Source organism: Neopelma chrysocephalum, unplaced genomic scaffold (assembly GCF_003984885.1).
Source record: "Neopelma chrysocephalum unplaced genomic scaffold, ASM398488v2 Primary Assembly neopelma1_43, whole genome shotgun sequence".
NCBI classification, from domain to species: Eukaryota; Metazoa; Chordata; class Aves; order Passeriformes; family Pipridae; genus Neopelma; species Neopelma chrysocephalum.
The window spans coordinates 22,161,438-22,188,637 of NW_020897702.1; the positions used below are offsets into that span (position 1 = coordinate 22,161,438).

Below are 27,200 nucleotides of genomic sequence, written 5' to 3' on the forward strand. Positions count from 1 at the left end.
TTTATGCTGATGAAGTTAATTACTTGGTCAGAATTTAATAATTTGATAAGAATCTCTATATATCCCAGGAAATGTGGCAAAAAGAAAAGCAAAATAACCAGCCCTAAAACTGTTAATTAACAAACCGAGACAAGATGGTGAAATTCAGGATAGAAACCTCATCAGAGATATTATGGCCAGTTCAGCCAGTGCAACTTGACATTCCTCTGATTTCAGAGGCAGCTTGACAGAAATGTAAAGTTAGAGGATGGTATGTTCCTGAAACCTCAGTTTTACCCTGGCAGTTTTGGAAGATCAATGTGGTGTGCTAAGGCAGCCAGTGAAAAAGTTCAGGGGATTGTATGTTGTAATTTAGTGGTTCTTGCAGGTATATACAAGGAAGCAATTGGAAAGGATTATGCAATGAAATTAATTTATTAAGATTTCCTGTGTCCTGCAGAACAGTCTGTGACTCATAAGCGATTTGGACAGCACTGAGATGTACATCATATCAAAGGAATTCTGCAGGGCCAGCTCTCTTGGCAGGCTTGTTGTGATCTATATCTCCAGTGTAACTTTGGTTATAGTGTGACCAACCAGTATAATTAAATTATCAGTGTCACTGTCCTCAGCAAAATTGCCCCTTAGCTTGTATAGCTCCCTCTGTTGGAATAACTATTCAAGCTCTCTTTGCCCCGCAAAATGGGTGCTCCATCTCTCCCGCTTTTTGATGAGTTAATAATTTGAATTATCTTGCTGTTTTTACGGTATTTTGTCTGCTCCAGGTTAGTTCAGATAATGTTGCTGAAGACCTTTACTTTGCACTTTAACAGAATTTAACTGCACTGATGTCTGAAGCTGCTATGAAATCTCTCAAAGTCAATGTAGTTTTTCCAAAACATTTGAAGTCAGCTACTCTATAATCTTTTTGTTATGATCCACTTAGTCCCTCTTGGACACAATGCAAATAGGTAGAAATGAAGGGTAGTGGTTTCATATTTTCATGGCTTGCTTGTGAAACATCTGAAATGCCCGGAGACCCCATGTCTGTCAGTGCTCTGCAGTTTTTGGTTGCTATTCATGTAACCCAGTGAGGCAGAAGAGCAGAGATAAGAGAAAGAACAGAGGAAGATTTCTCTCTGCAGTTTTCTCTCCAGGGTTTTGTTCAGTCCAGTTTTAAATGGCTCTGGCTACTGAAGTGATTCAAGCTATGACATTTTGGCAGGGTGTGAAACAAAATCTGGCGGAGGTGCTATGACTGAAGGGCTGTTTTTGTTCTCTCTGAAATGTGTAGCAAATCTCTCACTGGCTTCAGTCAGAACAGGATCAGGTCCTCCGAGTCATTCAGTTTGAATAAGCTCCATAAAACCAGCAAAAGAATCTAATTTTGTTGTACCATTACACTGTTACAATCTCTTTCAGGCTCTCCCTCCTCTGTTTACAGTGTCCTCCCATGCAACTAAGACTTTCTGTGTAGAAAAAATGAGCTGCTTTTGTTAGGTTTTGAGTAATAAATAGCCCTGGATTAGTAGTCCCTGTCTGATGTCTCATTCAGACTGTCTCTTGCATTACCTAGCTTTGTTTTTAAGCCCTGATACTGGAAGTGGAAACTCTCCAGATGCATACTTTAGAAAAATCAATAAAGAGAGGAAAAGCTAATTGATTTTAAAATTATTTTTATTATTATTTTCTTTGTAAGATGGCCCATTAAACTTGGGGAGTCCCTAATGAAAGGTAAGTTTGCTGCAGCCTTGTTTTTCCAGAGTCATCTCCCCTTGATGTTATAGCTTTCTTTTTTATTTCTCCCAACATATAGGTAAAAGGAAGTTTTAAAAAATAACATAGTTCTGAATAATTTGGATTAATTTCACTTTCAGAAGAGTTATTCTGGTTTTTTTACTGGTTTAGCAGGAGCTGTTGAGCTCAAGTTACGAGTAAATCCATTTCCAATGTGTTACTCCACAGGCTCATAGAGGAGGATTTATCTCATCACAGAGCTATAGTAAAACACAATAAAATAAATGGAAAAGTGATTCTGAGTGTCTGTTATAAAACCTTTTCAACTCTGTAAGCTGAATCCTAGAAGGAAAACCTGTCGCAGACGTGTCTGTTGGGAAACCTGTTCTAGGCAGCTAATTTATATTTTGAGCAATGTTATTTTTTTCTGAGTTCTTTGTATTGAGGAGAGAAGCTTAGAGTCATGGTTCGGGGCTAGTCCAGAAACCTGTTCACACCTGAGGCCAGGACAGTCACTCAAACAGTTCTAAGAAGTCTCTGCCACACAATGTTCCAGGCCAGGACCACTTACTTGTACTGGTGGCTGAACAAGAGCCAGTAACCATAGACAGTTCTGTGATTTCTGCAGGTATTTTGCCAGTCAGGAGACAGGCTCTCCTGTGCTTGAGATGTTTGTCTGCTGTTACTATGCTACTTTCCACACTTCCTTCACTGTCAGCAATTCTTTCATGCTCCAAAGGCTCAAGTGAATAAGCAGTATTTATGACCTCTCCCTTCCCCCACACCTCTCAGCAGTGCCCCTCTTACACCTCTCAGCAGTGCCCCTCTTGCTCTCCCTGGGTGCCTTGTTCTTTGTCTGCAGCTGCCTGTATTCTGTAAAGTAGAGCTGCTGTCATGATTCTTCACTATGAGAGTGGTGAGGCATTGGAACAGTTGCCCAGAGAAGCCGTGGATGCCCCATCCTTGGAATCGTTCAAGGCTAGGTTGGATGGGGCTTTCAGCAATCTGTTCTAGTGGAATGTGTCCCTGCCCATGGCAGGGGGGTTGGAACTAGATCATCTTTAAGGTCCCATCCTTTCTAGGATTCTATGATTTCCAGTCGAGACAGAACACTGATCATTAAAGGAGTGTCTAGACCATATTTGTGTCCTCACCTGAGGTTGGCTGGTGGGATCAGGGAAGGAAGGGACTTTCAAAAGTGAAGTGAATGATTAAATAAGGCGGGGGGTGGAAGGAAGGGGAAAGGAGAGGAAATAGGACTAGATGTTTCAAGAAACAGCTGGAGAAGAATAGGGGCAGGGATGGATAGGGGCTTTTTGGACTGCAGGCAGAGGGAAGTTCTGATGCTGGGAAGTATAGCTACGACTGCAGTTGGAGAAGGAAAGAGGAAATTTTGAGTCTAGTTCCTGCTTTTTATATCTGAAAACAGACTTTTCTGTTATGGCACTCGTTTCCACAGATTCTTGCACAATGTAGGATTAACATACATAATGGTCAGCCCCTGGACTTTGCATAGCTCCAGTGACTGACCCAATGTGTTTGAAACTTATACCCCCAACCACAAAAACAGCTTATGACATTTCAATTTGTTTTTTACCTAAGATCACCAGTGGTTGGTCATATTTTTTTGAAAAACAAACTATTTGCATCATTGAGAAAATATACAAAATCTAAGCCAAACCCAGGATCCCGTAGAGCTCCAAAGAAACTCACTCCATGTTTTTAAGCTTGAATTAGCAGCATGCCTCAAAACTCAGATATATGTGTTTAAATTCAGCTATTAGCTAATGAATCAAAGACTGACCTCACTGTTAAGCCATTGCCCATCTGTATTTTATGAGTTCCAGAGATACACAAGGCTTCCAGAATCAAATAGTCATTTGTGGCTTCCCTAGTATTCCCCCGACTTGCTGACTGCTCACCAAAGCACTGAACGCTCTTAGCTGTCTCTGTGCAATTTCCTGGCTAAAGGAGATCTGGAATGTAAAAGTGTATTCATCATCAGAGGTTTTGCAAGATTCCAGGACTTCAGTGAAGCGGTAAGAGATGATTTAAAATTGGAATGGCATGAATGTTCCTCTAAGTTTTCAGTCAACTATAGGGTAACTTAACGAACAAGAATGTAACCCTTAAGGAGAACCTGAATTATTTGGGATTTTAGTATCACAAAAATGTACCAGGTTGTAATAACTGTTATAACTGTACCAGACAGATCCTGGCCCTCTACTGTGAGCCTCTCAGTACAGAAAGGGAGGACTAAGTGGCAAGTGGGAACATGTACAATATGACTCTCTAACCATTTGTCTGGAGTGAAACAACTGCATAAAGCCAAATACCGAGAAATGGTAGCGCATAAGCTGGATTTTTCGACTTCAGTGCTAAGATCAAACAAGAGTAACCCAGAGCTAGCTTTGCTAAAATGGTGACCCTGGTTCCTCTTCCTGTATCTGAACTCATATTAGGTAGAGAAATCTTAGCAAACCTTTCTCCAAGGATGTTAGGAGGTGCATGTCCATGTTAAATATGCATCAGATGTAATGTGCTACTTGTATACATTTTGGCACTGATTTTAACTTCCGTTGTGATGGGTATTACACACTATCTAACATCAGGATATGTAAGATGGGAACCAGATGCTATTCTTCACTAGTCAGGTGTTCTGATCCTTTTGTTATTTTTTACTTTGCTTTTCTGGCACTAAAACACCCTAAAACTTACCGAGGAAATGAAAAATCACTGCTGACGTGCTTTTGTGTGTTTGTTCAGGAAAAACATCGGTGCATCACAGATTTGGGTCCAGAAACACATTCCTCACTGCTTTAGTCTGCTGTATTATCTGGACAAAATGAAAAGGAGATAGTTGTGATTTGAAAGTGTTCTACATATATTTTGCAGAGCTGTACAAGCTTACATGATATGTAGGGCAGTGATGAATCATAGTCTGTCTTCTTCATCACTTTACACCACTATAACAACATTACTTTGCTGGATTGACTTCTGATTTACTGGGTGAGAAACCCCCAGGCAGTGGTATGCTGACCCACCATCACCTTCAATTTTGCTTGCTGGTGCTTGCTGTTTTCTGCATCTTTGCAGTGAGATCTTTGGCTGAGGAACTTTGTAACTGTGTATTGTATAACTGTAGGACCCCTTTTCTCTTTTTGTCTTTTTCTTTTCCTAACTACTAAGACCTAGAGATTTGTAATTAGTTATCAAGTCATTAATGAATTCTGGTTTCTTCCTCATAGGCTGCAGCCAATTTGTCTCTATTTGCTAGAGCAGATTAAAGGAGTGGACAGGTTATTGCAGGTGACTAAGTTGGTACATCCTAACAAGTTACTGTCTCACAGCTAAGTTTTAGCATCTGTGATTACACCTGTTCTTGTGTTCCCCCTGCATTGTGTCAGCCAAGATATCTGGGGATTTGATCTGGCTGAAAAACATCCAGAAAAAATCTTGGGTGAACCAGTTCCTTGATCCCTTCCCTTACATAGCTGCACAAATAGCTGTGCTGGCACAGTGCAGGGAATAGCTCAGGAACAGAGATGCACAGCAGAGTAAGAACTATTGATACTGGTACTGCTGACAAAGAAGAAATCATCAGGCTATGCCCTACAGCAGTGGTACTGCTCATTCTGCTGTGTGTCTGAAGAGGAGCAAAATACAGTTCTTACGTGATCACTATATAACTGATTGTTCAACAGAGTTGGTCTTTGAGGCTGGGGCCTGGTGCCAGGCTTCTTCCCACAGAACATAGGAAACCCTTTGGAGGTGTAAGAAATCCCCCTTTTTGCCCACACTGGAAAAGAGTCATCTGACTTTAACCTGATTACAAGCCAGGATGGATCCTTTCCCTGAAAACCCCCTGAACACTTTGCTCTGAGTGCTTAGAAATGCAAATAAAATGATTTACATTTCACTCATTCCTTTCTCAAGTACCAAATTCTGGTTTGCAGTTGTAGCTTTATATCCCATTCTGGTGCTGTTCATGGACATCCTCCTCCTTTTGTTGTGGAACGCCCTCTGAAATACCCAGCAATAGTTTCAGACAAAGGAATCTCAAAATCTGGGTAAATTCAGAAAACTGTAAGTATTGTAATCCCAGAATATCCCTTCAGGATACTTCTTTAGGATTCCACACTACTGCAGAGTAGGATAATAGCAAAATGTAAGAACACGGTTCTGAAAGTTTTGGTGAGATCCCTTGGCAATAAATATACAAAGGTTTAATTGAAAGAATTTTTGAACTGTGTATTGTCTTTCCTCATTTTCAAGTGGCTTTAAAGCACCTATAATGGAAGTCCTGGTTATTTCATGCTTCTTTAAATACCTTTATACAGCTAAAGATAGGGCTCTTAGTGTCACAGAATCCAGAATGGGTAAGGTTGGAAGGGACCACAGTGGGTCACCTGGTCCAACCTCCCTATTCAAGTAGAGTCGACCTCAAGCATGTTGCACAGAATTGCATCAGGATGGTTCTTGAATACCTCCAGTCAGGAAGACTCCACAACTTCTCTGGGCAATCTGTTACAGTGCGTGGTCACCTGCACAGTAAATAACTTCTTCCTCATATTCAGGTGGAACTTTCCGTGGACCATTTTCTGTTTTTTCTTGTCTTATTACTTGGCACACTGAAAAGAGTCTGGCTCCATACTCATGACACTCTCCCTTCAGACACTTATAGACATCGATGAGGTCCCCTCTCGGTCATCTCTTCTCAAGGCTGAAGCTCCTGCAGCCTTTCCTCCTAAGAGAAATGCTCATCCCTTAATCATCTTTGTAGTTCCCCACTCCAGAAGCTCCATGTGTCTCTTGTACTGAAGAGTGCAAAACTGGACACAGTACTCCAGATGCAGCCTCACTAAGGCTGAGCAGAGTGCAGTACACCAGGTATGCATGGACCAGGCCTTAGGTCAACCACTGCAATTACCTTACTTGTCCATTTTCCATGGGGTTGAATGGATGTATTTGGCAAAATACCTTGCCAAACAAGGCGTGTTTTTGCGTATTCTCTTGCCTGGGTTCACAATTTATTTTTTTTAAATTATCAGGGTGTATCCATATTTCTGAAAAGGCTTTGGGATTTCAAGTGTGGTACAAAAGGAAGTTAGTTTTCAGGTCTTGGTTCAGGGCTGAAGGGTAACTGTTAGGTTTTAACTCCAGCTTTGATGGTGCCCCCTTCATGGATCTGGCATTTAAGCTGAGCTGCCTGGTTTTTACCTCAGTTCCCCGCCAGCAGCAATCCTGTAAGCTCCCATGTAACTGTGGGATTCTTGATACCGGCTGGTTCTGTGGCTGTCTTTGAAGCGAAGTTACTGATATACTACCCTGAACTGACATAAACACCTTTATGTTGCAACCAGGGGACAGACTACGGCCAGACGGTGCTTGGGGGAGCTCATGCCTGTGTGTGTGAATTTGAATCCAATTTTAAACGTATCCAACGGAGGGAAGCGATTCCAAGTGTTCAATTCCACAGCAGGTTCAGCTGATTGAAATCAGCTCTGTGGCAGTCCCACTCTATCAGTCCTAGACTCGCATTCTCCCTTCCTCCATTCGTTTACTTTTGCGATGTTAATTTTCTGCTGGTTTAGCTCCCGAACAAACTTGTCACTGGAACTTGGAAATGCTGGTACAAGGGGGAAGGGCAAGACTGTGGCAGCGCTGTCTTCATCAGTCGTATATAGGGGGAATGTTGTTTCGGCACAAAAGGCAGGTCTGGTGTCCTGCATTATGTGTCTCTCTTTTGCCTGTATCTACCTGCTTCACTCAGCATTTCACTCTCGTACATCAAGAGAGCACGTCTGCAGAGCACAACCTCACCATGCCCGTGCTCTGTTCTGGAGAGCAGTGCAGCTGTACGTGCGGTCGAATCCCTCCTCTTTTCCTCTCTCGGCAGAGCACACGCGCTGAGCCGAAAACTCCTGTTAACTAGGGTGACAAGTTTCCAGCAAGCTTTAGATCACGGGGAGAGGGAACACCCGGATCCCGGCAATATAAGGTATAGACGCCTCGGCTTTTGCAACACAGCGGTAAGGCAGAGCCCTTTTTACTCTTGCCTTTTTTGGATCTGCACGCACACAGCGCTCAGCACAATGGAGCCGGCTCAGCGATAGCACAGCGCGATACGGGGAGCAGAAATAAAGTCATTGCAGCGCCGCTCGCCAAGGGTGTGATTGCCGGCGATCCACTCCCCGCGTGGCGGCTCCGCCGATGGCGTGATCGCCAAAGACTTCTACGTCCCAGGCCGGCGCCGCTCCCGCCCTCTGCCCTGCGGAGCCGCGGGGCTCCGGGCAGCCGCCACTTCCCGAGGCAGCACTGAGGAACACGGTCCGGGGTCCCGATCTGCCGCACCCGGAAGGTACCACCCCCTCCCCCCAAAAAAACTTTCCACCGCGGGCCGCTCGGCTGCGATGCCGCGCCCCGGGCGCCGATCGGAACGGGCAGGACCGGCCCCCCTGCCCGGGTGCCGCGGGCCCCGCTGCCCACCTTGGCGGCCGGGGGGCGGCGGGGGGGCCCCCCGCAGCCAATGGCCGCGGCAAGGCGGGCAGGGTGCGGGAGGCGGTGCCGGGCCCACAATAGGGGCGGTGGGACGGAGGGAGGGAGGGACGGCGGTGTGGGGAGCGGGGCCGGGCGCGGAGCCGCGGGAGAGCCGGGCAGCACCTTGCGGCGGGCGGAAGGTGAGTCCTGCCGCGCCGGGGAAGGGGATTTCCTCCCTTGTTTCGTAACCGGGAAGTTTGCACAGAGGTTGAGCGGCCGGCTTCTTTTTTCTCCCACTCCTCCCCACCTCCTTCTTTTTTTCTTTTCTTTTAGGAGGGAGGTACGGAGCCTGCCTTCCCCCTCCGGTCTCCCCCGCCTCCTACCCCCCCGGCTCATTCATTTGATAAAGGGAGTTGTCCTCAGCCCCCGGGCTGTGCAAGCGGGGAGCCGCTCGGGGCCTCATGCGTGGGGTCTCGGGGCAGAGGTTGGGGTGGGAATCGGGGCTCAGCCCAGAGTTTCTGCAGAGTACCCCGTCTAGGCTCCGATTGGAGGGGCGGGCGCTTTGGGCAAACACAAAGAATTGAGGAGCTGGACCCATGCTGGGCGATGGGGTGATGAAGCCCTAGGCTTTGTGTGGCTGGTGCGGAGGGATGGCGAGGTGGGGGCTTGTCTTTTAACCCCTCCGTCCGCGTGTGTGTACGAAACCGTGGCTTTTTGCTAGTAAAGTACTTAAAAGCAAAGCTGAACTTAGGATCGTGGGGTGATTCAGATGGGAAGAGACCTCAGAAGGTCTCTAGTCCAGCGTTCTTCAAAGCAGGGGCTTCTGCCAGGGGAGTGGGTAGCAGTGAAGGAACATCGGAGATGGGTGGCACCTCTGGGTGCTCTTGAGTGCTCCTGGGAGACCGAAGGAGAGGCAGCACCAGCAGGACGAGTCATCAGGGGCAGCAGCGCTTCTGTCTTCCACTGTGCATGGAAATGCCCTAATCCACAGCTCTTCCATCCCTGCAATCCGTGTTCTTGATGCTTTTGTTATCCAGAGGGCTTAAAATTCATGATTGTTGGGAATAGCTGGCTCCATCCCGTATGTGTGTCGCGGTACATCTGCTCCTGCTGAGCATTACTTGAGCCTTATTCCGACATTGCCTCCAGGAGTTTTTTCTTCAGGAACAAGATTTATAAATAGGTGTCAAAACCTGGCTCTTTGCTTGGGACCTGTTACTGGCTGTAAGGCGTGTACTTGATGTGGTAATTAAGTATGAGATATATGTGTGTGTGTGTAAGAACAATCGTAAAAGCTGTTTAGTTAGCCAAGATTTTAATTTTCAAAGTGAAAGCAGGTATTGTAGTTTGGTGAAATGGCTGTGTCGGGCTCAGACGGAAGAATGTTTGTTTTCTTTGCTTGCAATTACTCTTTGTACAGTGGCTTACTGATGCCTTTCACTGAACTACCTCCCCCTTTTCTTTACCTGGAGTTTCCTGGTGTTGATTCACTGGCCAAGCAGGGAGCATCTTCCTGTTTGCTGCTCTAATACTTCTTAGTGTGGGTGTGTTCATCTTATTCGCAGCTTTTTAGGGTAAGGCTGGAAAAACTCCTTGTGGAACAGTTTGTGTGTGTGTCCAGTGGATGCTTGGAAATTGCTTTTCCCTGTGCGCTTTCTGTGGATAAGTCAGAGAAGTGAAACTCATTTCTGCACAGAGAACAGAAGGTATGGTGGGAATTTAAATATGTCTGCGTACTGATTCTGTTTAACTCTGGATTGCCTGTCTTGTGCCACGGGGAAGAATTTGTTCTCAGCTGTACTGTATAGCAAAGCTGGAGATTAAGACTGGAGGCTGATAAGACTTTTTTTTTTTTTTAGCCTTCTTGAGTCCTGTGGGGAGGAACCAACACCTTTAAATGGGATGATATAACTACCATTCTTTGATTTGGAAATGAAAGCCAAAAATAAAATTGAAGAACAAAATGCTCTTGTATCATGACAGCAAGAATGCTTTTACTGGTTTTAGGAAATATTATGTGCTCTGGATGTTGCTCAGAAAAAAAGAATAAGGAAAAGTGAGGCTTTTAGTTCATACTTTTCTGTGCATCATGGGGATATTGGAAGAAATATGCAACAAGTTCAGTATAACTGCCACAAGTGAAAATATATTGTTTGTTTATTGTGTTTATGACTGCCTTGCTTGCACTGAGTTGAAAACTGATGCTATCTCTTTTTACCTGAGAGGTCAAAGAACTGCTTGATTATCCTTTTCCAGGTCTGTGGAGGGAGACTTTTTCTCTCAGCTTTGACTCCAATGCATAAATTTCACCTAGTTTGCTAACTAGTGTTTTGTCTTTTTTTGAATGTGAGTGAGCTGCATTGTGGCTTCTTTCCTTCTTTCTCCCTTTTGTGCACCTGTCTCACTTCCTTGGTGTGGGAAGTTTTGTAGTTTCCAAAGCTAGTTGTTATGGTCCAGTTCCCTTACATTTGTAAGAGAGTACAGAACCACCTAGAGCTGAAACAGACTTTTCTCTGTAGCAAAATACAGAAGTGATCCAGAGCTCCACCCTTAAAGTGATCTGGTTTTACAGTTCATCCTGTCAACAGCAGATAACAGAAGCAAATAGACTTGTAAAGGAACTGATCGGTCTGGGTGAGGAGGTACAAGACATAGACTGAAACCAGACAACTAAAAAATAAGTTATATTTCTTTAAAGCCTAGGCATGATTTAGCCCTTTTACAGGTACAAGAATACCTCTTGTTGGCTTTTTACCTCTATGGGAAGGTAAAAGAATATTGTGTGCCAGAATTGTGTTATGTGAAAGAGCCTTTTTCTATACCTGGCAAGGAGCTGAACTGTTTTTCTCAGCCTGATGTCTTGGCCCGTATAGGAACTGGGGAGAAGGTAAGCATGTTCTGCTTGATGCTGAGGGCTTGCTCTTATGGAAAAAATAGTCTAGTGTGTGACTCATGCACTTGTACAGCTCTGACCTGGGAGGAACTGCTTTGCACTCCTGTTCCCAGAGGTGGGAATGGCTAGGTCCATTCCGTTTGGTGGCAGTGGAACTGGGGCTGTCAGCAGATGCTCACTGATGTGGCCTGTAAGTCACTGGGATCAGATCTTCCCTTCTGAACTTAAGGCATGTGGTGTTCTTTAGCAATGAATAGGTTAGAAGTACCTAATGCTGCTTGTGCTAACCAGGTTTTTACTCAAACTGAAGTTTGAGTTTGAAATTCTTGCACTTGGGTGCAGCTGTGCACAGCATGTGTAGATGTGGATGTTATGGCTGTGAGGGGTAACACTCAGTGCTGCCAGTGGTGATGACTGCTCCTGGCTTTGTGCAGGAGAGGGAGCTTACTTTTGTCCCATCCCTTCTCAGGCACATCCTCAGAGCTGGGGGTGGGAGTCTGGGTCCTCCTGTGATCTGTCTCTTTTCCAGCATGTGACAGTGGGGTGTGTGTCACAGTTTCAGGGCCCTTCGTGGGTTTCACTTGATGAAAACGTGGATGCTCAGAGCTGAACAAGTCTCCCCAGGCTTCCATTATGATCAGCAGAGAGAAAAAGGGCCTTTTAGGATGTGTTTTATATCATCCTCCAGTAGGCGTTTTCAAAATAGGTCAGAGAGGTGCAGTCTAAAAATGCTGATTCCTCCTGTAGTCACCCTGGTCTCCTCTGTCTCCCATGTGTTGTGTTATACATGGCAGCAGGTAGCTGAGAGGAGTTTCAGCTGCTCCCCTCACTGTGGGGATGCAGGCAGGTACCATTGCTAACAGATCCACCAGAAAAAGCACTGTAGTAGCATAGCTTTCACCAGTTCCCTTCATTTTAGCACTTGTTTGTTGGGAGGGGGGAAGAGGAAACAAACAAACAAAAAGCTATCTGGTTAGTGTATTTCCGGGGGAATTTGAAGAAAAAGTTGAAGTTCAGTTCTGGTTCGTGCACTAATATACATTTTCAGACTGGCAACCCAAGTGTTCCAGTTTCCACTTGTATACTATCAATCTCATGCATATAGTCTGAGAAGCAGGTTAAACAATAACTTCCCTTCCATGGTTTTGTTCCTTCTTGCAATCTGTACTCTTTGGACCTGCTATATAGCTAGTTTGTTTTCCTCTTAAGATGGCATAACTGCCTTAAAGCCATTCTGTTTCCTCCTTCCTGCCTAGAATCAGTGAAGTAAAGTGACAGTGAATCTGGCATCCTTTTATCATCTTAGGTTTAAAAAAAGGAGGAGGGAAAAAAGTTAATGGTATAGAAAAATGGTCCTAATCTGGGAAAATCAGGACAAATCATAAGACTGCAGCAGTAGTAACTAAATGTACTTTCTGAAAAGAAATAATTTCTACCAAAGTAGCCCTTTGTGATCTCAATCACCTTGTGAGAAACAGTGCATGTAATATATCGTGACTGCCTTGAAGTGTACGACATCTAGCTGCAAACAGTTCCTTGATCTAGGTGGGCCTGTAGCTGTGGGACTATGAGGAAGTCAAGTGGCAAGTACATGCTGCAGGCAGGTGGGGCTTAAAGCCTTGTTTCATCCCTTTTCTTATTTCTTTTCCCATTAAGTTTGTCTACCTGTAACCTCAAAGGAAAATGGTGGAGCAGATTAAATGCTAGTCATATTATGTGTGTTTTTGGGATGGGGGAGTCATACAGGTTTACCTTAAGGCATTGTCTCCTGCTCTTAAGATCTTGATGCATGTAGTTACAGTGTGTCTGCCTGTGGATTACAGCTGATGCCACTGGATGACTTTACAGATGGCAGCAGAGAGAAGAAAAATCAAATACAAAAGGTTACGATTCATTTTGACAGACCGGCTTGCTAAGGTGTCACAGCACCACTTTGAGTTACTTTCTCTAAGCATCAGTAGGGCTTTGAACTATCAACTTGCTTAATGACTGTAATGGCACACAAGTGTTTTAGATGATGCTTCACTTGGAAGACAAAACCTGTTTCTCAGGGTTTATGTTGTATTCATGAAATAAGAGCTGGAGTGAGAAATATTTCTATTTGAACCAGGGACTTGTTTCAGGTGTTTTTCTCCCCATTTACAGATGGTGTAATGTGAAATACCTTATCACTTCTTTAGCATAAAGAAATTCCAAGATAGATTATTGTTTGTACCCACATAATCCCAAATGCACATTCTCTGCTGATCTGCTTGGCCACTTAACACAGGCTCTTCTGTAGAAAGAGTAGAGAAATGATTCCTTTGTAAAACACTGATTTAATTTCCCCAGCCATCTGTAAGTGAACATTTTGTGGTTTCGCCAACAAGTTCAACTTAAAGGCTTTGTGCCGGGATGATTCTATGATTTGCCTTTAGTAGGTATTTCAAGAATGTCTTATTTGAACCATGCTTTGGAGAGGCTAGAAGTCACAGCTGAATGTGGAATTCACGTGTCTCCAGAGTTCAAACTTGTTTGGGATGAAGGAATAGCTGATTTCCTTCAGCAGCAGAAGTGGGGAATATTCCAACCCCCCTTTCCCAGTTCTGTGTATACTACTGAAGCTGTTAGATTCATTCAGCTCAAGGCCCTGTGCTAACCTCTGTGTAAGGTGCAGCCTGTGTCTGAGGCTGTTACTGAGCTCTCTAACACCAGCATTGAGGTAGAGGGGGAAAAAAATGAGGCCAGGCTCATAATATATCCTTTGCTTTCTTGTTTGTTAAACTGGTCACCTGAGTCCGAACTCTGGTGTCTCTTCACAACAGAAGGTAGATTTGTCAGGTAACAGCTGCAAAGACCAGGGAGTGTGCGAAGCACTAAGAGTGATTAGCAGCAAATGGACACATCAGGATTTGAAATGCAGTATTGATTAGCTCATTAAAATTAATAAAACATTCAATTATAAAAGTCCCATTACATTTTGCAGTTCTTCTGGAAATAAAACAATTTATGTGTTCTTATCCTTTCAGGAATACCTCACTCAAGATGAATTTTAATGTCATTTTCCTCAAACCACAGAATGTGTTAACTCTTAATGGACCCTAGGTTTGTCAGTGTTTTATTTAGTAAAGCATTGTTTTTAATAGGGTACTGTTTTTAAGACACTGGAAGATGTAGTCATAGTATTATGTCCTAAAAGGTTGCTTGAAGAGAAAGTGATCCAAATAAGTGTGTAATTGGACTAATGTTGCTGTAGGTAGGGTCAAAAATCAAAAAGCAGATACTGGCATACTGGCCAATTTTTAGCAAATCGGACAAGTCTGTTTCAAAACACAGCACACAGAGGGAAAACTCAAAGGAGAGGCCTAGAAATGAATGGTGGTAATGCCACAGAACCCCCCTTCATCAAAACCTTTCTTCATAATCCCCTTTCTGATAATGAAAGTCATTGGTAAGGTTCTTTGGTAAAATGTATACACATTGTGGGTGCATGTTAAGGTGTTTGCTTTCTGTTAAGCTCCAAGATTCTGGAGATGTGAAAGCTATGCAAAAATATGTGTCATATAAAAGAGACTTCTCCCACTCCTATCTGTAGAGAGTAATGTCAGAATTTGATCCAAATGTGCCTTGAAGACTTAAGTAATGAGATTTAGGCACACAGAGGCTTTCATTTGAGCCTCCAGTTCCTAATTTTGGGTGAGGAAGTGAGGGTATCTAATACATCTTAATAATAAGTTACTACTATTATAACTTCATTTTCTAGAATCACTGAAATCTTCACTGAGTAGCCTTAAAGAAAGCCAGAGAAGTGAGGGGAAGAAGGAGAGGCAACTGCAGCACCAGTGAAAAGTATTGTCTCACAGTTATGTTAATGTAGTACAAAAATCTGTATTTTAATTTCTAACTCATTAAATTTCTTATTGTTGCATCAGCCAATGTGTCTTGGTAATAAGGTGTCTGGGAAAAATTACAGTCTCTTACATTTGTGTGTGCTATAAATTCTTCTATGCAATTTTGACTTCCTTGGTAACAGAGAATGAGTAAAAATGCTGTACCAAATTCACAAAAAGCAGCAGGAGTCTCATCCACTACCTTAGGATGTGCCAAAAGACTCTGAAAAAGTGAGACTGGAAGTACTTTTCCAGGCCTGCTTTAATCTCTTAGTTATGTTCCTAAACCAGATTTTGAAGAGTATGAATAAAATTAAACTGACACTTTATCTTGATGAAGTTGTAATCTCCAGACTAGTGTCTCTTTTGCCATTTCTGGGAGCCCTGACAACCATACTGAACCTAACTTGGACTGTGTGTGGGGGAACTAACTTTTGTATTCTTCCTGTTTGTTTGGTTTCTTTTCTCTGTTTCCATTCCCTGGTTATATCTCTTAAAGCCTTGTTTGTTAGTTTGTTTGTTTTCCCTTCTGCCTTTCCACAGAAACCTTGTTCATCGGCCTATCTTCACTTTCCCTGGCCGCTCCTAAGACTGATGAGAAATAGAGTTCTCATACTTCTGTGATCCTGAAGATATTGGGTGAACACAGATGAATGTCAGGGAGGTAAAATATTTTGTCCTCCACCCCGGTAAGAAATGTCTTCTTCAGGGCTTGGGAGGAGGATGAAGACTGAGTAGGGGAAGCAACCTTACATGCATTGCCTTCCTCTATCAAGCAGGTAGTTTTGGTAATGAGATATTTGGAAATATTTAAATGTGTAGATCTCCTTTAGAAAGATTGAGGAGGTGAGGGTAGGACTGGGAATGACAGAAGTGGGACTTCAGAAGAGAAAGCAAACAACTCGAGATTCCTTCAGGGCTCTGCTGCAAGCCAGAAAGTAGAACACAACAGTATATTTCCCTGTGTAGGCTGCCTTTATAAATGGAGGCAGACGGTCACAGGTGGTGCTTGAATTCTAGGTTCAATAAAGGCACATCCTTCAGTTAGAGGAGGCAAAACAGTGTCACTTGTTAGAATTCAAAATCAGTCTCTAAATGCCTCAATGACTTGTCATTGAGTGACTCACCGCACTGTCATAGTAGGGCTTCTGGCTTTCACATCTAAGTTATACTTGCTGAAACAGTGTCCTGCCAGCTCATATTAAGTCTTCCCTCCCAGTCTTATCTCCAATTTACTCATGGTGGAGAGGGGATTTGGGGGGGGATGGGGCAGGAGATGGCTGCAAGGGTAGATCAGAAATCTCATTACCTTGTAGACTTCAGAGTGCCGGCTTTTTCATTTGTTTTGTGTATCTCTGAGACAAGTCCTTGAGTTGCAAAAGAAAAACATTCAGAAATGATGAGCTGGAAGAATTTGTAAGAATTTAGTCATTTACTTGGTTTGATCAAAAATGTCTTTTCTTGTGTGTCTTCTTTTAAAGTTATTTGCTACTTTGGAAAAATGTCAACGTTGAGATGATCTCAGCTTGATTTCCTTTATCTCCTGTACTTCATTAGGGGCTCATCAGGATAATTTCTTTTCTTTCTTTAATTCACATTATCAATTTTATTCTAGATGACCTTTGTTTTTTTAAGACCCAATCCTTTCTTACACTAGGTACATCCTGTGGGAGCCTTTCCTGCCTTCTGATCCAATATTTATTCATCCCGGGACCTAGTCCAAATGCCACCAACAAGGTTTGTGTGGGCTTTTTTTGTCTGTTTCAGAAACATTTCGTCACATGCTGACATGCAGCAGCATTAAATGGGTAAATGTGCAGTTCAGGATGTAACGGTCGTGGAGATGAAGGGAATCTTACTGGAGCAGCAGAATATTACCTGGCTTACTGCTTTTAACATCATACCTGCTTCTGTTATCAAGCTTTAAATTTAGTATTACAGTGGATGCCTTGTGTTTCCGATGATGTTCAGTTGCTCTTTGAATCCCACCCTGTTATTTTGGCTCATATTGAGGAGCAGTGACTTCAACAAGGTGATCTCATCCAATGTGTGGTGTAGTTGTGTTTGTTTTTGAAGGCTTGAGATTCTGTTCCATCTGCACTTCCTGTAGCTATAGGTAAATCATCTGAAATCCGATAGGATGAGCATGTGTGATCTCTGTGGTCTGTCTTCCTCCTTTTTCATGAATTTATGTGCTTCCCTTCTGTGGTGGGGCTCTTGTGAGGCTTGTTATTCTTTTCAACGGGTGTGAATGAGGTGAGCAGTGAAAGGCTTCTCTATGAAGCATAACCTGTGCTAGTTTCAGCATAAAGACTGTTTGACCACTCTGTGAGGGCTCTGATCCTAAATTCCTAATGAACTAACTACAAATCTGGGAGGAAAGAATCTGTGGTTGACTTAGCATTCTTCTTGACTAACAGATGAGAAGCTTGTGTTTTGCTTTTTTTTCTCAAAACCAGCCAGGATGTGGCTGTTGGCAGCTGTTTTCCTTTTGATGTGGTCAGCTCAAAATTAACATTAAAAGTATAATTCTGAACTTGCATTTTCTTGGAGACTGAATGCATGATGAAAGGACAGGAGGGATCTCTCTCCACCTGCTGGGAGTGTGCTCTTCGCTTGAGTTTTTTAGAAGCTGCGATTGGAGGATGAAGCTTGACACAGCTGAGCTCATCGTGGCACACAGCCATCCAAAGGTGAGGGTGCTTTTCCTTTTCAGCGCTTGGCTGTGAGCTGACCTGGCAGGAAACTTTGCAAAGCAGTGTGAGTGAAGGTAGCTGTGGTGTAGTATTAAAGATCACGGAGGTGCCTGTAGATTTGAAAGCTGGAGGCGAGGGCTGTAAGACATATGGTGAGATCTGGTGGCTTCTCAGAATTGGCCCTCAAGTAAGTGCCTTTTTACTCTGAAATTGTGGGACCTGCTGTATACAGCTTTTTATTTTAATTATTTTGTTCTTACATTCCTCTGTCCCCAAGTTCTCTGAACCTCTAGCACCTGCTCAGTCAGCTCCTGCTAGATATGCTCCTGTATATCTGAAAGTCCTTGGTACAGAATGGATTTTATAGGATCACAGAGCCATATAATAGTTTAGGTTGGAAGGGACCTTAAAGATCATCTTGTTCCAACCCCACTGCCATGGGCAGGGAACCTTCCATTAGACCACCTTACTCAAAGCCTCATCCAGCCTGGCCTTGACCACTTCCAGGGGTGGGGAGTTCACAACCTCTCTGGGCAACCTGTTTCAGTTCCTCAGCACCCTCCTGGTAAAGAATTTCTTCCTAATATCTAGTGCAAACCTACCGTCCTTCAGCTTAAGGCCGTTCCCCCTTGTCCTATCACTACATGGCTTGTGAAAAGTCCCTCTCTTTCTGTAGGCCTCCTTTAGGTACTGAAAGGGACTCTAAGGTCTCCCCAGAGCCTTCTCTTCTCCAGGCCGAACAGCTTCAATTCTCTTAGCCTGTCGATTTTGACTCCTCTCTAGCTGGTTCTCTGTCTTTAGTAAATGTATTTGGGAGAAGGAGCCTGACAAAAAGTGACAACGTGTATGTCTTTCCACTCCTGTTTTTGTGTTACTCTGTATTCTTTGATTCTTTGATTTATGGAGGCATAATACTTGTAATCCCTGCCATGCTGTAGGGTCTTCCATGCTTTGCCAAGTAGGCTCATTTGTTAGTGTAGCAGAGCACTTTTGGGATTTTCCCATCACCAGCTGCATAATGTCTTGTGTCGTGTAACTGTTATATATATTTTTTAATCTTGAAAAGATGGTTCAGAATTGAAAGAATGTTTTCCCCAGCAGGTTATAAGCTGGGCCCAAACTTCTTATTGGTGTCCAGCTGGAACTATAGTTTTAATCCAAGACAGAATTAAGTTGCTAATTCTGCTGCCAGTCGCACGAACTTTATTAAATAATCCTACCGTTTTGCTGTTCCCCTTCTACCGTGTGGACCTCCATTTCATAGTCAAAGTGCCACAGTGAAGGAGTCATCTCTTATATGAATGTTTAGTGGCTTTTTCATGGAGGTGCTGAGATTCCTTGTCACTTTCCGCCTAAACACTGCCCATAAAGGCTTATAGTGAGCTGTGATGGAAACAAAGTATGCTTAACTCTGTCACCTGGTTGTCAAGGGCAAACAGAGAAGCAGTAGGGACAGGGGGGAACAGGTAAACGCATTTCTTGTATAGCAAATGTCACTTTATTTCTGAATACCCTGAAATATATACAGAAAGACTTCGGCAACATCTATGCCTCAGAATTCATGGCCAAGATAAAAACAAAACTTTCATCTGGCAGGAACTGTGCAGCAGGTATTTGGTAAGATCTGCTGGGCATGAAAGAACAAAAAAGAAATTGTGGAGGTTTTATTCTTCTTTTTTTTTTCCTTTTTTTTTTTCTTCCTCTTCTTTTTTCTTTTTCCTCCTTCCTAACCAGGGGACATAACTCTTAGTAGCCTATGGGTTTCAGTGGGAACATTCAGAGACTGTCTTAGCAGCACTTGAGAGCCTAACCTTGAGAACAAAAGTAGTGTTTCATGTGGTTACGTACTGAAAGATGTGGGTAGGCATCTAGTGGGAATCCAGAAAGCGCGTGGGCGCTTGATTCCCTCGGAAACTGTTGGGATTTGGCACCTAAGCTGGTAAAGTATTTTTAAAAACTCTTAAATATTTTTCTGAAAATTGGGTCTGATGTTGCTAATCAGTGTGAGGGGTGGGGGAGATTTTTTTTTCTGATGTAATGGTGCCTTTGATCTTTGTTACTTTCTAGCAGATAAACAGGAGGAAATTAAAGGAAAGCAACACAAGTGACTTTGGGATTGGAGGGTTTGACGTAAAAGGAAGATAAAAGCTATATACTTGTGTAGTTTTTATAAAATGAGGAGGAGGACAGGACTGCTGTGGGTTTCTGAAGGGTATAAATGCCAAAGAATGGAGAGTGTGGAAGAAGAAAACTGTTGGAGTCTCCACTCTTGAAGTGCCTGTGCAGGCAGGCAGCTTCACATACAGCCTTATCCAAAAGGAGCATTTTTATTGAATCTCGTGAGTGTCACAGGGACGTGCTGGTGAGGGACAGAGACACTTTGTGTGGCAGCAAGGAAGATACCTGCTTTAGTACTTCAGTCAGGGTAGAACATTAAGATCCGCAGTTTTTTGCAACTTGGACTGCGTGACATCTGTCAATGTCATCATACTGCACAAAAGTTACTTTCCATTTGTGCCAGCCTTTCTGGTCAGGAGGAGCCCAAACAGAAACTCTACTTTAGGCCTTGATAGCTCCTGTCCCAAACTTGCATTGTTAGTGCTTGGATCTCCATCCTTTGTTACAGCTGGCTGCCATGATGACACAGTTAAATCTCACTGATCTCTGGTGGTATCTGAAACCTTCACCAGGAAGGAAAAGCAGGGTGACAGCTGTGCCAGGGCACAGGCTGGTGTGAGTGGGACAGGAGGTAGGTACAACAGTCTGTCTTGGGACTGCTGTTCTGAGATGTTAGGACATCACTTTTTATAACCACTTATTTTATGTCCTCATAAATACTATATGCATGGGGATATAATCCATTAAGATTAGGGTATCTTGGAGAGTGTTTGATGTCAAAGGTGTAAGAAAGTTACTTAGACTTGATAAAGCATTAGCAGAGAATATCAAGTCTTAACTGCTGGAGGTATTGGGGACGTTTCCATGTCAAGTGCACTTTTTGTAGCCGGTAGATTGAGAAACTAATTTGAGATGATAAATACGAAAGGAAAAATTAGACCAAATAGATAAGTTAAATGTTAATAAGTCACCAGAGCTGGATGGCATTCAACCAAGAGTCCTGAGGAGCTCAAATGTGAAACTGCAGAACTGCTGGCCAAACTGTATAGTTTATCACTACAGATGGCTGCTGTGCCAGAGGACTGGGGAGCTGCCAATGTGATTCCCATCTATAAAAAGGGCTCTAGAGGGAATCCTGGGAACAGTATGCCAGAGTGTCATGCCACCAGGAATGGTCTGTAATAAGGATCTCTGAATCCACAGGTAAATGTTAACTGTTGGGAAAGAGTTAGTGTGGCTTCTGAAAATGAAAATCCTGCTGCCCAATCCCATGAAGTTCTGTGGGGTGTCAGTAAGAAAGGGTTCAATGGATGTAATATATTTGGATTTTCAGAAAACTTCTGTCAAGATCTTAAGATCCTAGAAGTTTGGAGGAAAGGCCGTTTTATGGTTTGAAAGCCACATGAATAACAGGAAGTAAAAAATTGGGGTTGATTTCACTTTTTAGGGTAGAGAGGGAAACATTACTGGAGCAGCAACTAAAAGAGCCACCATCCTCATCAGGAAAGGGATGAACAGTATAATTTTGCTTTGGTGTAGATGCTTGATGCACCCATATCTTGTGGGTGATGTGTGTCTTCGGTCTCCACATCTCTTGCAGGACACTGTGGCATTGCAGAAAGGCAGCTAAAAGGGTCAAAGAAATGGGCTGCCTTCCAAGAAGAAGCTAAAATTGTTGACTCTTCCTCATGGAAAGGAGGGGAGGAACACAGGTTAGGTTTTAATCATAAAGTCAGCAGGTAAAGCTGAGTATGAGACATCCATCAGGTCTCATGCTATTACAACTCTTGTTTAATAGATAGGCTTAGATAAAATAGGCTTAGATTTTAAAATAGATGAAAGACCATACTAGTGCTGTGAAGAATTGGTTATTATAGCCTCTGAATAGGTGGAATTTGGTGACAGGCTTTTAAGTGCTTACCCATGCAGGGCAAATCCAGCTTGCACTTTGCAAGACTCCTGCCTTTGCAAGAGTCTCTGTGTGACCCTTCCTTTCCTCAGGGCTCTCTTCTGCAGCTTTTCATAGGAAGCAATTATCCAGGTGGCTGGCAAGTGTTCGACACTCCCTTGTGTACACAATGAGATTTTTTTTTTTTTAATTATAAGTGACTTATCCCTCATAGAAGTAATTTTTTTTAATGCTGCCTTCAGCAGGGTGTGCATGTGAACTTTATTTTAATTAAGGGTGAGGAATCTTTTTTACATAACTATATCCCAGATTCTCATGAGAGAATGAAAACAGCCCTGAGGGACTGATGAAGAGGCCAGCGAAATCAGTTGCCTCACCGATGGGAGGCCTGATTCTGATCTCTTTTAGGTTCTGTCTACCTGCGGGACTTGCTCTGGGCTGGCTGACAGCCAGAGGAATTGAACCAATGCAAAGGCACTGCCTCCTCACAGCTTTATTTTGGGCCACTAATTTGTGGTTCTGGGCAGATACAGGGGTGGCTGTTGCAGCTCTGTCTGAGGTTGTTGTCCCTGTAGTGGGTATGGCCAACTGGGATGTGAATCTGCTTCCAAGCCCTTTCAACCATGCCCTGATGCTGGCTCAGACAACTTCTGCCACTGTGCCTGGTGCCAGGGTATTATTTTGCAACACTCAATTCACCCATCTCCTTGAAGTAGGGGAGCCTGTTGTAATGAAAATGTAGTCCCCACTAGCCAGATGAGTTGCTAATTTAATACTACTAATAATGTATTTATATACTATGTTTATTACTACTAATAATACATTAATACATTTAATACCAATGGAATTTGGTCAGGGTGGTTCTCTGAATCTTTGGGAAAGAAAACAAGTAGCACTGGAAGTCACAAATGAATGCTGTCAACTAAAATTTTATTTCAGTTGTAAACTGAAATACCTGGAAGGGACAGGGAACAGATGAGTAAAATGTTTCTGTACCATTAAGGAGGGAAAATCCAGGGTGTGTGCACGGCCTTTGCTTGTTTATTTTTCTCTTTAGAAGAAAGAAGTGATAAAGGTGTTAAAACTCAATTGTTGCAGTACTGGAAGCGTGGCGTACAAATAAAAGAAGATCTCTTTTACTGTGCGCAAAAAGAAATATGAATAACAAACCACAAACTCTGTAAAGAGGCTAGTGAAGTTTGTGAGTCAGACCTGGTGTGTCGTTAGCATCTGCTGCTTGTTTGCAGTGACTGAGGAGACCATCCCTTTCAGAAAGTCTCACAAACTGGAGATAGTTTTACTACCTGTTATCAGAACCTCTGTGGTGTTGAAGAAGCTGAACTGCTGACAGACAGCACAGTTGCGACCTTGGAGTGAACTGCTGAACCTGGTGGTGGCTGGCAATTATTTTTTCTGAAGCCAAAAGCCTAGAGAGGTTTGGCATGTCTGCCCTACAGAGGGCAGATGCCTTTCCTTTTTACTGTGTTAAGTCAGGCAGACACTAATGCCACTCCATGAGGGCCATGTTGCTTTTGTTCTGTTTCTGCTTCTGCCCCGAGAGCTGTCTCTACAGAGTGTCTAGAAATTGGCTGCTCTTATCAGAATAAGTAGTCATCTTAGGTGAATCAAAGGAGGGCTTTGATGCTTAACTCCTCATGTTTTATTGAAGTGGTAGTTCATGCCATCAATTTGAAAAGTGTTTAGGATGTACAATTGATGGGAAGTAATTGGTGATGCAGGGGCTTTGCAGCCCCAGATGGGCATCTGCCATCAGTCTCCTATAAAGGGTGTAAACACTTTGGAGGAGCAGATCAGCAAGGAGGTGGGGCAAAGATAAGCCTGTTGGAATAGATGTCCTTCAGCTGTTCAGCAGAGCATTGTAAATTAGTGCACTTCAGACAGAAAGGAATCTGATGTTCATGTCACAGCTTGGATGTGCTGTGCTTTGGGCTGATTTTGTAGCTTGGAGCATGTGTTTCAAGTGGAGGTCGACTTGCCAGATGCAGCCTGGATGAATCAGTTAGATTGAGGGCAGTGGGAAACAAGGTCAGTGTCAGTCATGTCAATCTGAAAGAATGTGCTGAAGGCTTTAAGCACCTCAGAGTGCAGAAACTATAGAGAAATTTTGATGGTGAAATGTTTTTTCAGAGAGTGAGGCCTGAACATTTCCATCGTCTTAACAGGACAAGAGGAAGCGACCTCAAGAGATGTGTTGGGGAGGTTCAGATTAGATATTAGGAATATTTTTTTCCATGGAAAGGGTTGTAAAGCATTGGAACAGACTGCCTAGGGAAGTGGTGGAATCACCATCCCCAGGAGTGTTCAAAAAACGTGGATATGGCACTTCAGGACATGGTTTAATGGTGAATGTGGGCAGTGGTGCTGGGTTGATGGTTGGCCTTGATGATCTTAAAGGCCTTTTTCAACCTTACTGATTCTGTGATTCTATGAAATGGAAATCCCATCCCTGGCATACATGGTCAGAACAAGAACACTAAGCTGTTCCAGGAGCAGTAATCCAAATCTCTGCTTCATACCACTGGTGCCTATAGGGAGTAGGGTAAAGTGTTGTAATCACTTGGTAGCTTGAACCAGGAACAAACCTGCGAGGCTCATCCAGGTGGAAAGGATAAAGATAGCGAGCAGTGCCAATGTCCCTGATTGGGGAAGTTGCACAGGAGATGGATAAGGATGGCAGAGCAGTGCCAGTTCCTCCTGCTCTCTGAGCTCTTTCCATTCTGAGCGTGGTACCAGCCCCAGCAGCTTCTGCCTGGCAGCCTGCCCCAGCAGCAGATCCCTGCTCTGTGCCTTGCTCTGGATTGCTTGCAAAATTAGCAGAGGGTTGAGGGTGGAAACAGAAAATGCAGAACCAGAGCAGAAAAGAAGTCTGGAAACCCACAGGAGGTGTTTCTTCACTGCTGTAAACTTGTGTGACCTTTCTCAACTCCCTTCAAGTGTGTCCTCAGTTTATACAAGGGTATTGTGCACTTTCAGGTGTTCTGTGTTACCCAGCAGATGTTTTTCCTTCCCACAAATTAGTCGTCTTTTATCACTGAGTACTGTTTTATGGAGGAATGGTTTTCCGTGCACTGCTTAAAATTCAGAAAAAATCTTGAAATTTTGTGAGCCTCTAGTAGAGGCAGAGTTGGCCAAGGGGGTGGGGGAATGAGGAGTATTATCCTTTTCTGCAGAAACTTATACTCATTTTCCCTTCCAAAACAGTTTCAGGCTGTTTCTTTATACCAAGCCTTCGTTAATTCATCTTGCAGTGAAACAGCAGATAGTTGGTTCTTTTTGAAAGCTGCACAGATTAGAAGATGCTTCAATATATAAGCCATAAACACTGAAATAAGAACATCCTAAGGAATAATATGCAGTGAGATGCTTTCTGGGACTGCTACGCAGCTGCAAAGTGATGGGTGAAGTCAGATTTTGCCTGCACAGATCTCCTAAGCCTCAGTTCTTTGAGTTTTACTTTGCTTGCTTTGGCTTCTGAGACAGCCAGTGTCTGGAGCTGAGGCACTCTGGTACTTTGCTTAGTGTCCCCAAAAGACCTGCAAACTTAGCCAAGGTTTTGGGCTTGAGAGGGATGAGCTGCGTAGCTTGAATTGCAACTGGGTGCCTCTAGTTCTGTGAGGCTGTAATGACTGCAACCTTTTGAAACCTTGTTCAAACTGTTTTTGTTGCACTCAGACAGGAATGTTATGTTCTTTGTTCTGCCTCCTAAAAGGCAAACCTTTTTGTGTAGGCCACTTGGCAGCTTTTATAGTTTGATATATATGGGTCAGGGGAGGAAGCAGACATAGACTGGTGGATGTTTTCAGGCTGCTGAAAAAGTCTTTTTCAGTACATGAGGTGAGTTTTAAGATCCCAGCTGAATTTTTGCAAATAACCTCTGTCTTGTTTAAGAACAGAAATAAGCCCCCAAATTTGAATTCCTTCCAACTTCCATGCACACAAGTGAGCGGGTTGACTCTTCTCTGAGATGGACCTGTTTGGTAAAGGGTTACATGTTTAATTCTGAACCCCTCCTCCTGAAAGGAAGCACGCAATATCTCAGCTACCCTTACTGAAATTTCATTGTTTTTCAAGCAGAGTAAAAGTGTGTATTCAGTAGTTAAAATGAAGGTAAAGGTTTGCATTGCCTCTTGAAACCATTGAAGGGGTCTTCCTGGTGCCTGTACACCTTTAGGTACATGTCTTCACGGAATCATAGACTGATTGAGATTGGAAGGGAACTCCAGAGGTCATCTGACCCAACCCACTGTGCTCAAGCAAGGCTACCCATTGCCAGATGCTCAGGACAGTGCTCAGACAGCTTTTGAGTATCTCCAAAGATGATGACTCCACCAACTTTCTGGGTAACCTGTGCCAGTGCTTGGTCACCCTCACAGTAAAAAAGTGTTTCCTGATGTTCAGAGGGACGCTCCCATGTTTCAGTTCATGCTCATGGCCGCTGGTCCTATCACTGGGCACCACTGACAAGAACCTGAAAGTATTTATATACACTGATGAGATCCCCCTGAGCCTTCTCTCAGCTTAACAGTCCCAGCTCTGTCAACCTTTCATCATAGAAGAGATGCTCCAGTCCCCTCAGCGTCATTGCGGTCCTTTGCTGGACTGTCTCTGGTCCTTCTTTCTTAACTTCTTTTCCTCTCTCCATTGCCTGCTGACTTCAGCCCTCGATTACTGCAAGAGGCTGTACACTTGCATGACGAGCCTATTGTGGGCTTGGCTTTCAACTTAAAGCCTACAGGTAATGTGGCTTTAAAGCCAAGACACCTCTTTTGCAAAGGTTCTCCTGCTGTATGATGCTTCTTCTGAGGTGGTGGTGTCATACACGTACACAATTTGGTGTGTATCTCCTGTGCAGTGCATTTTCTGTTTATGCCTGGCTGAGGAAGGGAGTCTGCCACAAGGACTGACTGTGCAGCTTCAGCTCTGCCTGCCTTAAGTCACACTATTTACTTTGGAAATTACAGTTTCAATTGCTGCTGATAACCCAGCTGATTGTTATGTTATACATTTAGCACTGTTTTTTTAGTTCTTTCCTTAATTACTTATGTAAATAGTTTTAGAAGACTTAGCATTAATTTTGGAGAAGCTGGTATATCAAAGGCTGTGAGGCTAGCAGCAGGTGCTGTAAGTAATCACTCTTCTAAATTAAGCAACGCTTTCCGAGGCAGTAGGTTAATTTCTGGGTAAGTAGCCTGCATACAGATTCTTGGAATCAGCTGGATTGTGACCCAGCAAGTGACTCAAGGCTTTGTATAGGTTTAACCACATGAAATATCTCACTGAAGCCCCTCATTTTTAGAGGAAACTGGGGCTGTGCTTGAGCATCTGTTGAAATCATGCTATCGCATTGAAATCTCTGTCACCTGGGTCTGTGCTTGTCTTTGTAGCTCAGTCTTTGCTACCATTGGGAGTGTATTTGGAGCGTGAGCAGTATCATGGTTTAACCACATCAAGCTGCCTGGAGCTCAGGGTATGTATCGTAGAATCATAGAGTGGTTTGT

The 27,200-nt window shown here is 43.5% G+C and overlaps 1 protein-coding gene and 1 long non-coding RNA gene across 6 annotated transcripts in view; one reads left to right on the top strand and one right to left on the bottom strand.

Moving 5' to 3' along the window:
- Positions 1-1,666: 1,666 nt before the first annotated feature.
- LOC113964852 lies at positions 1,667-7,712 on the bottom strand. Its single transcript, XR_003533317.1, has 3 exons — positions 5,630-7,712; positions 4,435-4,552; positions 1,667-1,976 (listed from the first exon to the last, which is right to left on the bottom strand). It is a non-coding gene; the product is annotated as an uncharacterized LOC113964852 (long non-coding RNA).
- Positions 7,645-27,200, top strand: part of PAK1 (p21 (RAC1) activated kinase 1) — a 75,959-nt gene continuing 56,403 nt past the window's right edge. The window contains exon 1 of one of the 5 annotated variants that reach the window (XM_027677597.1): positions 7,645-7,717. The gene's annotated coding sequence lies outside the window, so the exon portion shown is untranslated. The other 4 variants (XM_027677593.1, XM_027677596.1, XM_027677594.1 and 1 more) reach the window with 4 other exon arrangements.